The sequence below is a fragment of the Amblyomma mixtum genome, chromosome 10 (assembly GCF_055824585.1).
Source record: "Amblyomma mixtum isolate Tamu chromosome 10, ASM5582458v1, whole genome shotgun sequence".
NCBI classification, from domain to species: Eukaryota; Metazoa; Arthropoda; class Arachnida; order Ixodida; family Ixodidae; genus Amblyomma; species Amblyomma mixtum.
Genome location: NC_143021.1, coordinates 6,211,574 through 6,226,433, shown reverse-complemented (window position 1 = coordinate 6,226,433; position 14,860 = coordinate 6,211,574). Strand labels below are relative to the sequence as shown.

General features: G+C 48.8%; 1 protein-coding gene and 1 pseudogene across 2 annotated transcripts in view; one reads left to right on the top strand and one right to left on the bottom strand.

Annotated features, from left to right (window-relative positions):
- LOC149325053 (iris-like) overlaps window positions 1–14,860 on the bottom strand; it is an 82,489-nt gene that overhangs the window by 27,522 nt on the left and 40,107 nt on the right. The window lies entirely within an intron of this gene.
- Window positions 1,145–4,238, top strand: LOC149325054 (uncharacterized; annotated as a pseudogene). Its single transcript, XR_016286259.1, has 2 exons — window positions 1,145–2,510; window positions 2,957–4,238. The product of XR_016286259.1 is annotated as an uncharacterized LOC149325054 (transcript).

Sequence of the window (14,860 nt, the reverse complement as noted above, 5' to 3'; positions counted from 1 at the left end):
CGACCGGGCCACCATGGTGAAGAGGCTTTTCCTAATTGTGAATTAAGGAAGCTGACCTCCACAGTTTTACGAAGGGTTCGCAAACACACAATATTTACTTGTAGCTGCATGCATGCTTTCTTACCTCCTGCACGGAATCCTCGCTTCCGTCCGAATCGTCGCTGTCCGACGACGGCGGCGGTGGAATCGACACCCTCTTCCCGCACTTTTCAGCTTCATCTCTGGTCTCTACAAGATTGCACAACGAAATCAGTTGAATTAAGTGCTGAAAGAAATGTCGCGCGGGGCATGACAACTGCACTTACCATAAAGGCGCACAACTTGGGCCTTGAAATACCCGCTTTGCTTCTCGTCCCGCCAAAATACTTCGTACCATTTGCTGCACGAAAAGTCAAGGACTGTTCTAGGCTTAAAAGACCGGAATTCCTTGGTATTAACTACGGCTTTGTGGTTGTCGTCACGAAAGCGCACGTACGCGTACATGGCACTACAAATAGCAAACACGTGCAACGCTACGCGATCCAGACGCGATCAGACAAGTGGTAAGTACACACAGGTAACAGAGGCGGCAAGATACGGGAAGAAGGGTGGCTATGGATGGGTGGAGTTACCTGCTTTATCCTTTGTATTGAGCGGTAGCTAGCGCCGCCTAGCCTATGATTCCACCCCAGCCAGTCCTTGAATTTTCCTCTTATTTTCGTCTGTTCCTTTTAGGCATAAATTTTTTAAATAACTATGCTTTTAAGACATCTAACTTGACAACTATACATGGAAATACGATTGATATCAGACTGGGGCATGGACTGGGGGCCAAACCAGACTTGCAATGTTACCAGGTTATTTCGGTGGTAACTAACTTGGCAACACTGCACCGAACATCCCAGGACACAAATGCGCGCAAGACAGAAAAGATTTCCTTCTTCAAGTAACTTATTGATCTGGTATTAAAATACTCTACTTGTAAATCTTTATTATGTAGGTCATGGTGTCAGATAGTATGAAACAAGACACCATCACCAAGTGGCTACGACTTGATTGCGACACCTGTAGCCAATACGGTTCTTGTGGCCATTTTATGCCATTTGTGGCGCAGGCGCATGCTCATGCTGTTTGGTTGCACCGATTGAGCGGCCGTGCTCTAACCATGAGTGACACTCAACGTGCCTCCGCTCTCAGCGATGCTACTCGCGCGATTAATCCTCGCGCGAGAAAGCGCAAACGTTATCTGGAGCCCGGAGAGCCTTGCGTAGTGCCACGGTCTACACTACTCTACCAAGAAAGGATGAAGTCGGACTGCTCAACTTCAACAAGCAGTGGCGTGCGGCAATCACAGAGTGCACGCGATTTTTCCCAACAAAGTGGATTCGACCGCGGGGACACCTCCAGCGGGCCCGAAATTACAGAAGGCGAAAGCGCCGCTGATGACCCCAACATCAACGCAGACGAGAGCAGCGGTGACACGGGGGAGCAGAGTGGCACCTACGAGTGTAGAAGTGACGCCGACGCGTTTGACGACTTCGAATACTGCGGCAGTGACACTGATTCTTTCAGCAGCAGTGCCGATAACAACAGTGATGTGGATGATGGTGACGGTGGCGAAAGCACAGGGCAGTGTGACGCAGAGGAGTTCTGCCGTATGTTCTCCGGCGAGCACTTGCCGAACTCTGATTTGAGTGTCGCGGATGCAATGATCGTCCTAATGTCTTATTCTACGTCTGTTGGATTGAACTGGGCCGACATGGAAAAGTTGGCATCTGTGATAAACCTATTTTTAGGAAAACCAGTCCTTCCAACATCTCAGTACACAATGAGAAAAGTGTGGAAGCGGTGGAAAGAAGACATAATAACGCATCACTACTACTGTCAAGAGTGTGGCAAAATTGTACCGAATAAAGATCGGTCTACGAAGTTCACTTGCCCATTTTGCCAGGCTGCCAACACTTCTAGTAATCTTTTTGCAACCCTCAGTGTTAAGAGGCAAATGGAGGCTCAACTCTCGGACAGAAATTTGGCCAAGGCACTGCTAGCCTCATTGAAGGAACGAGAGAAGGAACGAGGCCTTTCCCCGCCGAGCAGCACCACCCTAAGGGATATAACAGACGGGAGGCTTTACAGACAGCAAATGAAAGATGCTTCCTGGTGTGACCTTTCTCTGACTTTCAACACTGACGGTGCAAGAGTGTTTAAAAGCAGCAAGTCAACACTTTGGCCAATACAGGCTGTGGTGAATGAACTTCCTGTGGCTCTGCGCTGGAGTAATGTTCTCCTTTGTGGCTTGTATTTTGGAAGGAGCCATCCAAAAATGAAGCCATTCCTTCAAGTTTTTGCTGACTGCATCACTGAGCCCCAGACAGTGAACTGGGAGTGTGACGGACAGAGGTTTGCCTCCAAACTGAGAGTCATCTGCTGTTGTGTGGACGCACCAGCAAGAGCCGCAGCTTTGAATATGAAGCAGTTCAATGGCTACTATGGCTGCAGCTACTGCCAACACAAGGGTGCTCGCATTGGTCGTAAGTACACGTTCTAAGCCCTGTTTTGAGAAATTGCATGTGAATGTTCCATGCTACTGGCAAGCTTTCTTTCGCAGCTTATAGACAATCACAAGTATGTAACGTGTCCTGATAGCTTAGTGCTGAGAAATTGTTAAAAGTAGTGCTATTGTTATAAGTATAGTGCTGTTATTTTTAATGCACATATGCTTTCATTGCACTTAGAAAGGGCCATAATAATTACTGCTCATGCTAGCAACTTGTCTGCATGCTGTCTGTACTATCTGTAAATGCTTGTCTTAACTAAACTTGAGGTGGGACATTTTTTAGTACAAAATCACTGCATCACAGCGCCAAACCCAACCAATAATCTTGCGGGGTCCTTCCAGTAGTCAGGTTGGCTCACTTTCGCACGTCTTAATCAGTTCAACTGTGCTAAACATTACCACTATTTTTCTTGCTTTTAGGCACGGTGAAGTACCCAGTTATCACTGGTGGAAAGGAGCCAACGCCAAGGACTGACAGCACAGTGAGGAGGAGCATGATGCTAGCCGAGTCGTCGGGACAGCTGCACCGCGGATTCAAAGGGCTTTCCCCACTAGCTTGCCTGCCTAACTTTGACCTTGTGTGGAGCGTCTGCCCCGACTATATGCACTGCGTGCTGGAGGGAGTTGGCAAGCAGCTGGCTGAGGCATGGTTCGGGAGGGCAAGCTCTCCGGCTTACATTGGGGAGCCTGCTGTTGTCAGGCAGGTTAATATGAGGCTGCTCAGCATGACGCCACCACAGTGGGTGACAAGGCTTCCACGTGCTATTGAGGACAGAGCACTTTGGAAAGCCAGCGAATGGAAGTGGTGGCTCCTGTTCTACGCTGTTCCATGCCTTGACGGCATCTTGCCAGAGCCATATTACGAACATTTCTGTTTGCTTGTGGCCGCAGTGTACCTGTTGCTGAAAGACAACATAGCAAAGAGCGATGTCGTACTGGCCGCAGACAACATATGTGCCTTTGTTTTTCGTGTGAAGGACCTGTACCTTGAACCAGCCATGACATTCAACGTACATCAACTCTTGCACATACCGAAGAGTGTCATGGAGCTTGGTCCCCTCTGGTCACACTCGACGTTTGTGTTCGAGTCTGGCAATGGCACATTGCTGCGCTTCATAACCGACGCAAATGGTGTGCCATTGCAGGTACTCGAGCGCTTTGTTATGAGGCTTCAGGTGACCAAACTGTCAAATAGCCTGGACCTGGCCACACCTGTGCATACTCTGTGCAAACGGCTGATAGCTCCAGTGGTGGCAGGACATGGTAATGAACCAATATTTCTTGGAAAAGGAATAATTTGCACTGAGTTGGACCAAGCTGAACATGTTGTGTGTATCCAAAAGCTAGGCTATGTGCCGCCCTCAGTGACAAGCTACCAACGTGTGGAGATATTCGCAGGCAACGAATTCATGTTGCTGGTTACCAGAGGGCAAAAAAAACCAGCAACTGTTTATTCACCTGCAAAGGGGGGGAGCACTATGCTTTGCTGAAAATATACCAGCTTCTTGACTGCTCATGTGTCTTAATAGGTGCACGCCTTGACTGCCAGCCGCACAGAAACATGCCTCATATATCTACATGCACACAGACATCTAGAAAGGCAGCTCTGTTTCCTGACGAAGTTGACAGAGTTTCTGTGTCCATGATAGTTGACGGCAACCATTATATTGCAGAGATACCTAATATGTATGAACGGGACTGATTTGTCACTTTTTCGGAGGGTTGTTTAGGTTGGTTGGTTCATGGGGTTTAACGTCCCAAACCAACTGAGGATATGAGAGACGCTGTAGTGGAGGACTCCGGAAATTTCAACCACCTGGGGTTCTTTAACGTGCACTGACATCGCACAGTACACGGGCCCTAACATTTCGCATCCATCGAAATGTGACCGCCGCCTCCGGGATCGAACCCGTGTCGTTCGGGTCAGTAGCTGAGCGCCATAACCACTGAGCTACCGTGGCGGCCTGGAGGGTTGTGTAAATATCGGTGTGTTTAAGGTGGTCAAGTAAAATAGATGTGTGTTTTAAACTTCAGTGTAAAGAAATTCATTTCGCCTGCTTTATTTGAGATCTATTGAAGAGAAGTTTGAATTTTTTTTCGATATGTGTAATGACATGACTAACAGTGTTGATAATGTTGAGGAGGACTTTGCATAGGGAAAAGAAAACCTGTCTCTATTGAAGAGCAACAGTCCTCGTTCTTGTCCATGTCCTGCACCTGTCGTGTGTTCTGCATTGTTTAAAACTTTGTGCAGTAGTATAGCCACCTGAAAACTTTTTTTCATATGTATTATAAATTTCTTGCCACTGAAATTTTTTGGTATGCAAGTGCGAAGTAGCATTTCTGAGAACATATATAGGTTGCTTATTGTACCTGCTGCTATTTACTTTACCCATACCCCTCAAGAACATTTCTTGCTGTGGACATTTTTTTTTTGCTTTTTTTTTAAGTGGGGAAATAATGCCTCGAGGTGGCTTCAGGTGGCGCCGGAAAGACGACAAAGCTGAGGCTCTCGCGCTCTTCTTCGGTCAGGGGCTGCTTGTGTTTGTACAGCTATTTAGCCTGCGTCTACTATTTTACTGTTCATGCTGCCCCTGTTTTCGTGACAATATTGCAACGGATATTCACAGAAGACGATGAGAAGGAAGTGCCTGATTGGTGTGCACGCGATATTGTTCGGTGCTTCCTGTGTTGTTCGCTCTGCGCTCCGGTCACCCTTGCTTGTGACTAGCCTTTCGGGCAACGTAACATCTTTGGTGGAGCGTGCCAGGTATCGTTCCCAGTACCACGGAGCTCCGAAGCGGTCGTCAAACCGGTGCTACTACCATCATGGCCCCACCCAGCGAGTTGCCGACCACTTCTGCCGCTCCTTTCGAGGTCATGGCTTCGTCCCGTGACCCCGGTACATTTTCGGGAAACGACGGCACCAATGTCGACGACTGGTTAAGCCTTTACGAAAGAGTAAGCGCATATAACCGGTGGGATCAAACGTTAATGCTTGCTAACGCAATTTTCTATCTGAATGGAACGGCGAGGGTGTGGTTTGAAACCAACGAAGAAGAACTTACAAGTTGGGATATATTCAAAAAGAAATTGCGAGCACTCTTCGGAAGACCTGACGATAGGCAGATCACTGCGAAGAAACAGCTTGCTTCTCGTGCGCAGTCGTCGACGGAAAGTTACGTGGCCTATATACAGGACGTATTGGCACTTTGCCACAAAGTCGGTGCCACCATGAGCGAGTCCGACAAGGTGGGCCATGTGCTGAAAGGCATTGCTGACGATGCCTTTCATCTGCTCGTTTGCAAAGACTGCAGAACTGTTGACAGCATTATCAAGGAGTGCCGTCGATTTGAACAAGTCAAAAGCCGTCGCATTTCTCAACAGTTTTCCCGACTTCCAAACACAGCTGCTACATCATCTTGCCAGGACCAACGACTTCAAACTCAAGTGCCCTCAGAGTCTCCTCCTGTCACCGACATTGTGACAAGAATTGTTCGCCGTGAACTCGAAGCCCTAGCCCCTGTGGTAACATCATCGACCACACCTAATGACACACTGCCTTCCATGTCGTTTATTCAGGCTGTCATGCGGCAAGAACTCGCCCATCTCAACCTCCCTCCGGCTTTGTGCGCCATCGGAAACTCGTCCCCACCGCCACCACCTCCAGTCCCTTTCCGTCCCACCTATTATTCACCACGGCGTTACCGCGATCCGAATGAGTGGCGCACGCCAGACGACCGCCCAATATGTTTTCAATGCTCTCGGGTCGGCCACATTGCCCGCCACTGCCGCAGCCCCTGGTTGTCACCCCCGCGAGACACCTCCTACTACCGTCCAAACTACACACGCCGCTTTTCACCTCTCCGCCCATCCGAGACGTCTGAGGCCGCCGATCAACCTCCACAACAGTCCTCCCGTTCGCCTTCGCCGCTAGCCCGCTGCTCACGCTCACCGCAGTCGCCTCGTGTTTCGACTGCTGCGTCCTACCGCCCCTCTCATCGGGAAAACTAAGTGATGCAGCTCCCGGAGGTGACGCTGCATCAACGACCCGGACCTCAAACCCTCTACTGACGGCTCGACCCAGTCTGTTAGATGTTACAGTTGACGGTGTTCCTGTGCGCGCCCTTATTGACACCGGTGCCCATATTTCCGTGATGAGTGCTGACCTCCGCCGTCGCTTACGCAAAGTCCTTACGCCTGCAACGTCCTGTGTGCGCGTCGCAGATGGTGCCATGCCTGCTGTCGAGGGACTGTGCACCGCTCGCGTGACAATCGGTGACCACAGTACGCCGGTTCAGTTCACCGTCCTTACCACATGCGCCCATGACCTCATTCTCGGTTTAGACTTTTTGTCGGATCATTCTGCCCTCATTGACTGCTCGCAGGGTGTCCTTCACCTTGAGCTTCCCCAACTCAATCCTGACCCCATCGACTCGTCGCTCCGGTTGACCTGCCCCGACTATGCCCACCTGCCCCCTCAAGCCTTATCTTTCATTTCCCTCACACCTTCTCGCCCTGTTCCCGATGGTGACTACATCGTTGCGCCAGTCATTGACCTCGCACTGACCCGCAGTGTTGTCCTGCCCCATACCATCACCACCGTCACAGCCAACAACCTGTCTCTACCTTTCTTGAACTTCGGCTTCTCCTCACAGCTGCTTCCAGCCGGCATGTGCGTCGCTACGTTGTCCCCACTCGCCCAGTGCCATGTGGCTCCATTAGATGCCTCTCCTAATCGCGACCCACCAGACCCACCGCGGTCCACTCCGCTGTCCTCGGACGCATTCACGACCATGATGCCCACCGATCTCCGCCCCGCCCAAACTTCTCAGCTTCGTGACCTTCTCCAGTCGTTTTCCGACATTTTTGACCTCTACAACACCTCACTGGGCCAAACTCTCGCTGTGACGCACCGCATTGACACCGGCGATGCCCCTCCCATTCGCCGCAGGCCCTACCGTGTCTCCCACGCCGAGCGCAAGGTCATAAACAACGAGGTCTCAGAAATGCTTTCCAAGAACATAATCGAACCATCCCACAGTCCCTGGGCCTCTCCAGTGGTACTAGTGAAGAAAAAGGACGGCTCATGGCGGTTTTGCATAGATTATCGACACCTCAATAAGATCACTAAAAAAGACGTCTATCCTCTGCCGCATATTGACGACGCCCTTGACTGCCTACACGGAGCCAAATTCTTCTCCTCCATAGATCTTCGTTCCGGCTACTGGCAAATTGCCGTCGATGAGAAGGACCGTTAGAAAACCGCTTTTGTGACCCCTGATGGGTTATATCAGTTCAAAGTAGTGCCTTTTGGCCTATGCAACGCGCCAGCCACATTTGAGCGCATGATAGACGCCCTTTTGCAGGGATTTAAGTGGACCACTTGCCTGTGTTATCTGGACGACGTCGTTGTATTTTCACCTACATTTTCATCCCACCTCGAAGACCTTTCCCAGATTCTTTCCCTCTTTCGTCGTGCCGGCCTACAGCTTAACTCCTTGAAGTGCCGTTTCGCGAGACGTCAGATCACTATTTTGGGCCATATCGTTGATTTCCAGGGAGTTCACCCTGATCCCGATAAGATCCTGGCCGTGAAAGACTTTCCCCTTCCCCGATCTTGCCACGACGTCCGAAGCTTCTTGGGGCTCTGCACGTACTTCCGTCGATTCATTCAGGGCTTCGCTGACCTCACCCGTCCCCTTACCGACCTATTGAAGAAAGACGCCACCTTCGTCTGGGGACCTGACCAAGAACGAGCCTTCTCCACTTTGATCGCCAAGCTGACCACCACACCAGTTTTGGCGCACTTTGATGTTGCGGCCCCCACCGAAGTCCGTACTGACGCCAGTGGCTACGGCATCGGCGCTGTGCTCTCTCAGCGACAATCCGGTCAGGACCGCGTCATCGCCTATGCCAGCCGCCTTCTTTCTGCGCCCGAGCGCAATTACTCCATAACAGAACGTGAGTGCTTAGCCCTTGTCTGGGCAGTTGGCAAATTCCGTCCTTATTTATACGGCCGCCCTTTTACGGTTAAAACCGACCACCATGCGCTATGCTGGCTCTCCTCTCTGAAGGACCCTACAGGGCGGCTTGGGAGATGGGCATTGCGTCTGCAAGAGTATGATTACACCGTGACAAGTCTAGCAGGTTACACCAAGATGCCGACTGCCTCTCCCGTTACCCCATTGGCCAGTGTGACTTGTTTGGCACTGCCACCGAAGCCGACCTGTTTTCTATCTCTGTCCTTGCCAACATGGGTGAAGAACAGCGCCGCCATGACGATTTGAGATCAATTATCGACCGCCTCAATTGCACTCCGTCTGATCCCTCGATGCGGCGCTTTGTGCTCTCTGACGGAATCTTGTATCGCCGCAGCCTCAATCCGGATGGCCCCAACCTTCTACTCATTGTCCCCAAGCACCTTCGTCCTGCTATCCTTCATGAACTCCATGATCTCCCCACTGCTGGCCACTTGGGTGTATCGCGTACATACGACCGTGCGCGATGTCGCTTCTTTGGGCCCGGCCTGTTCCGCTCCGTACGCCGCTATGTTGCAGCCTGCGATGAGTGTCAGCGCCGGAAACGCCCTGCTACTCTCCCAGCTGGCACACTTCAACCTATTGACGTGCCCCCAGAACCTTTCCATCGCGTCGGCTTGGATCTTCTCGGTCCGTTTCCAGAGTCCACCTCCGGCAACAGATGGGTTGCAGTTGCCACGGACTACGCCACCCATTATGCGATCACGCGGGCACTGCCAACCAGTACAGCTACAGATGTTGCGTGCGGACTTTTTGCTATACGACCTCATATTGCACCATGGTGCTCCCCGCCAACTTCTTACCGACCGCGGCCGCTGCTTTCTGTCCAAGGTTGTCTACGACATTCTTCGGTCCTGCTCTACTAAGCACAAGCTCACCACCGCCTATCACCCGCAGACAAACGGACTTACTGAGCGTCTCAACCGCACTCTGACCGATATGCTCGCTATGTACGTTTCCCCCGATCACCGCGACTGGGACCTCGCTCTCCCGTATGTTACCTTCGCATACAACTCCTCCCGCCATGATACAGCCGGTTACTCCCCTTTTTACCTTTTATACGGCCGCGAGCCCCAATTGCCTTTGGACACGCTGCTGCCTACTCCTGCTGCGCCGTCCTCTCAATACGCCCAAGACGCCATTGCCCGTGCTGACTACACCCGTCCACTTGCACGCTCCCGACTTCTCGCCTCGCAGGCCTCCCAGCAGGAGTTCTACAACCGCCGTCACCGCACAGTCTCTTTCTCTCCTGGCTCCCTCGTCTTGCTTTGGTCCCCATCTCGCCGCGTCGGCCTCTCCGAAAAACTTCTGTCCCGTTATGTTGGCCCGTACCGTGTCCTGCGCCAGGTAACTGCTGTCACTTACGAGATCGCTCCGGCCTTCCAGCCCGCTTCCTCCCGCGTCTCTCGCCGGAAACCCTACCTCTCGCCCTGCCGCTCGACGTCATCCAGTACACCGTGATGGTGTTTTTCCGGACGGGGGGCCATGCAACGGATATTAACAGAAGACGATGAGAAGGAAGTGCCTGACTGGTGTGCGCGCGCTATTGTTCGGTGCTTCCTGTGTTGTTCGCTCTGCGCTCCGGTCGCCCTTGCTTGTGACTAGCCTTTCGGGCAACGTAACAATATTATCCATTGCTGTGTGTAAATGATATCTGCATCGCCTCATATCAATTCAAGTGAAGATTTTCCTGTGCCGAATATTTACACTGTTCTCTCTAAGCAAAAACGGCCGTGTCAACCTGGAAAAATTGAGGGGCAAAAAATGTCATTGGTCATTATAGGCCAGCTCACATTATAATTACTTATGCCTGTTTGTGTGCTGCTCCTCAGGATGCTTTCTTTTTTTAGTTTATTCTTACTATGCATCATCACAAGTGATTATTCGTTTTCAATTTTGTGCACTTTTGCATTTAACAGCACAAAAGAAAATTGCATCATCACAAGTGATTATTTGTTTTCAATTTTGTGCACTTTTGCATTTAACAGCACAAAAGAAAATTGAAAAAATAAAATTTCATGAAAATGAACACCTGTACTGTATCATTCATTATTACTGAATTAACTCATAATGTGTTTGTGTGCTGGTCTCGTCAGTCAGCTTCATATACTGATAGTCTGCATCATAGTCATTCTGCTGTCTCATTTACTTAGATTTAGACATAAGGTCAGTACTAATTTCCATTCCTAACAATACAGGTGTCTGTTTGCTCTTATTATCTTTCACGTAACCCGTGCTGCTGAAGTGATAAAAATACCACAGAAGGCAAAAGGGGAAGCCCAATGACTCCTTAGTATAATTTATTTCTACATGACGCAGGTAAGATACCCATCCTCCATTATACCAGGTGGCCAGTATCTTTCTGCCAATTTCAGTCTGCCAACCAGTCTTTTTTTTGCCCACGATTGCCAGAATTTGAGCATAAAGGTTTGCGTTCCACATTCTTTGCCAAAGAGATGAGCTGTGGGCAGATCGAGCTGCAGTTTCCAATATTAAATTGACAAAAGCTTGCAATACAAGTGCAACCAGGTCAATAAAAATACCTGGTTTTCATATTGGTATGTATTGGTCTGATATCCCCAATAGGTATATTTCTATAGGCCCTGTATGACCTATAGCTATAGGTCCTATGGGACCAATGCTCCCAATACACTTATTGTATATGACCAATAGCTGTTGGTCTTTTGGTCCAATTAACTTCTCTATAGGTCCCATAGAAATTCAAATAAAACCAATCGAATCCAAATAGGACTCATATAGAACCAATAAGAATCTGGTATTGGACCCATACAAATCTCTATTGGAATTTTTGCTAGGGATATTTGTACACCATCCCAAGCAGCGCTCAGGCATTGCTGCACGGCGGCGAAGTGCGACACCGGTTGTGAGCGGAGCTTGGGTAGAGCGGCGCAGCGATGCTCACCGCTCCGTGTGTCCCTGCTTGTAGGGGGGCGGCAGTTCACAAGCGACGATCGGTGCGGCGCGTCGGCCAGGTTTTTAAGGACACGCCGTTCAGAAATCCAGCGCTGAATCCTGACGACGACGACAGCTCGCTCACTTCCATCTTTCGGCAGACAGTGCCGAAGGGCAACATCTTGGTTTTGCAACCAACGACACAGCACGGCCGGTCCATTTTGATTGCGCATGCGACGGAGGTCGCGACAGAAATCAGTAGTGCGGTGACTCCAAATCGCACCTCGATTCTCGATTCGGTTCGACGGCGGCGCCGGCGGAGTGACACAAGCGGTACGAGCAGACGAAAACATTGCAAACCGGAAGTGCAGTACTAATTTCTGACACCCAACACGCAATAACCGCGTAAACATGCATATAAACGACAACTCTCCTTGTTGAAATGCGAAATGGTTCCGCAAAGAGTAAGAATGTGAAGTATCTAGAGCTGTTAGTTTGTTAAATGTGCGATTTCACGTTGGCACCGCGAACCAATGATAGCCCTGCGCTGGTGACGTAAAGAGTACTAAAGTGACGTAATGAGTACAGATTCGGGCGGAAGTTCACCGCCGCTGGTCGCCGCGAGGCTCGGGAGCAGCAGTTTTTGAAAATGTATTATAAATTATCTACTCGCTTTTGATGTATTGTACGCGGCATGAACGTTCAGTGGCCTATGCTCTACGTAGTGCAAGTATTTTTTTGCCAACCTCAGACACCCCTTTCTGGGACCCTTTCAGGACACAGAACTTCCTATTCCTGTGTAGCGCTAGATTTATTGCTAAAAAAATGTGAACAACAGACACAAGCTATCATAGTAAAGGTAGTTGTCCAGTTATGCTGAGCTGAATAATTACTCACTCTGTGCAATATGGTTTTAACATACAAGAAAATGCTCATTATCTGACCGTGGTGCTACACAGGCTAAGGTGTTCGACATGAGTGTGTGGCTTGCAGGTTGGATTCCAGCTATTGCAGTTGGGTTTCCAGTGAAATGGAAATCCATCCATGTACTTTGTGAGATAAGTGCATCATAAACGCTTAAGGTGGCCGAAGTCAGTCTGTGCAAGCGTTCCCCTACAGTGGCTCTCGTAGCCACGCTTCAGATTTATTTATTATTTATTTGTTTATTTATTATGCAGACTTTCAAGGCCCGTAGGCATTACAGAAAGCAGTGTTGAGTTTATTACATTAGTTGAAGAGCCAAAAAATAACTATAAGGCAATTTGAACCGCGACCTTGAACCGAATGGCATCATAAATGGAGGCTGAGAAGGCTGGAAGGCGGTTCCATTCAGTAGCTATTCTTGCAAAAAGGGAAGAATGGTACGAATTAGTACGGCAAGTTGGCACTTAAACTTTATGTTGATGGTTGATGCAAGATGAGATGTAGCTGGGTGCGGTGAAAATATTTTCTTTCAGGAATGGGTTAAAGAGTACATTTTATGATAAAGATATAGGCGAAAGGACTTGCGATGTAGATAAAAGACAGGCAGAATAAGTGTATTTTTCATGGACATCACGCTGGAATGACGTGAATAATTAGATAGGATGTTAAACCACACATGAATGGAAAATGCCAATTCATATACAAACTGAGTAGTGTCATTGGAAGTTATTGAAATGCGGGCATACTTTTGACCAACCCTGTTCGCGGTTAAAACTCGAGATTGTCCTCAATGGGCTTCAGTGTCTGTCTTGTCAGAAGGATGTGAAATGGCGTCTTTCTGTGCATCACGTTGGACAATAAAGTTTTATAAAGGTCAGAGTAATGCAACAATAATGTGTTGGTAAAAATGTTTTATTTATTCTCTCTCTGCCAACCAAAACGTAGCTGGTGCCCCTTAGAGGAATTATTGGGGATTCTAGCAGTACGTCAGTAAATATTGATAGCCCAAAGTGAAAGCTATGTCCTGCACAAATGTCGCCAATAGTGTGCTGGCAGTTGTGAATACTCATTGCTTTCTGTCCATGCATATTCTAGTCTAAAGTACGCAGTGTACACTCCATGCCAAGTATTCAGGGCATAGGGTTTTGAATTTCAGCCATGCAGTCGAGTACTCAAAGCACCCGGAAGGCTGTAAGCGTCTGGAAGGAGAGAATAACCCATGTCCGAGCCTTTCAAAGGTCTTTGGTCTTTAAGGCTGCCATAGGTGCTCAACATGCGGCCGAAAAAGCAAACATTGTGGCCCGGAAAATTTTGGTGACGACTATATATAAATATGGTCTACGTGCATCCTCACAGTATAAAACATACTACCACTCTTAGAACTCTGGATGTGCTGCTGTAGTTCAATGCAAAAATAAGGCCCACGCTTCGGAAAGTTGATATATAGCATGTAAAGAATACGAACGAGCGCTGCAGTAAAATAACGTGCTTTCCTAACTAAAGTAGGTGTCGAGCATGTTTCACCCACACATCATTCATGTTTATAAAGAGGTCATGCCGAAAAAAAGCCGAGGACATTCGATTGTTGTGCATGGGTTGCATATCTGATCCCCATCATCGCAACCATGCTTCAGTGGCAGTGAGATGCAAAATCATGAAACGGTAGAGGTGGTTGAAGTAAATTTGCTTTCCCCTACTCCATCTCTCGTTACCACGGTTCTGGCTTTGAATGATGAACCTCCACATACCATGGAAAGTTCACATTTATGCAAGTTCACATTTATGGCAACTTTGCAGAGTTGCGAATGATGAATGCAGCGGAAAACTGCCATGCCCCATCAAGCATGGGAAGCCGTTTATGGCCTGCAGGACCAATGTGGTCTATCGGATTCCACTATCTTGCGGAAAATGCTACATCGGCCAAACTGGCCGTTGTATCAACGTTCGCCTCACGGAGCACAAGAATCTGGCAGCTGCTATATCAGGCCCTGAACACTTGGCGGCACACTATAAAAGATATAAGCATGATGAAAAAAACTTGTACCCCTTTGTTTGAGCACACACGTGTGATATCTGTAAATGCTGACCAGAAGGAGCGGGAGGTATTGGAAGCCTTTCTTATTCACATGGAAAGGCAATCGTGTGTCAGCAAACCGAATGTTTATCTCTGTACTAAAGATTTGAAGTTCCTATATCGGGAAGTGCCATCACGCATGCGATCCCATTGTTGATTTTTTGGTCCTGCTTGTCACCTATAAATTCGTGGTTCTTTTCGAGAATAAAGTCAGTTGGTGTCTAGCGCCTGTGTTGTCTTCGTCTACCCTCGTTCCTGTTTTTTTAGCGCTGCTACTATGTCCTCACATTAATGGGCACTAGTGGAACATTTCATGCATGAGTCACGGCATGCCATTTGTGCCATGCTGGCGTAGAAGAACCTAAAATTGTT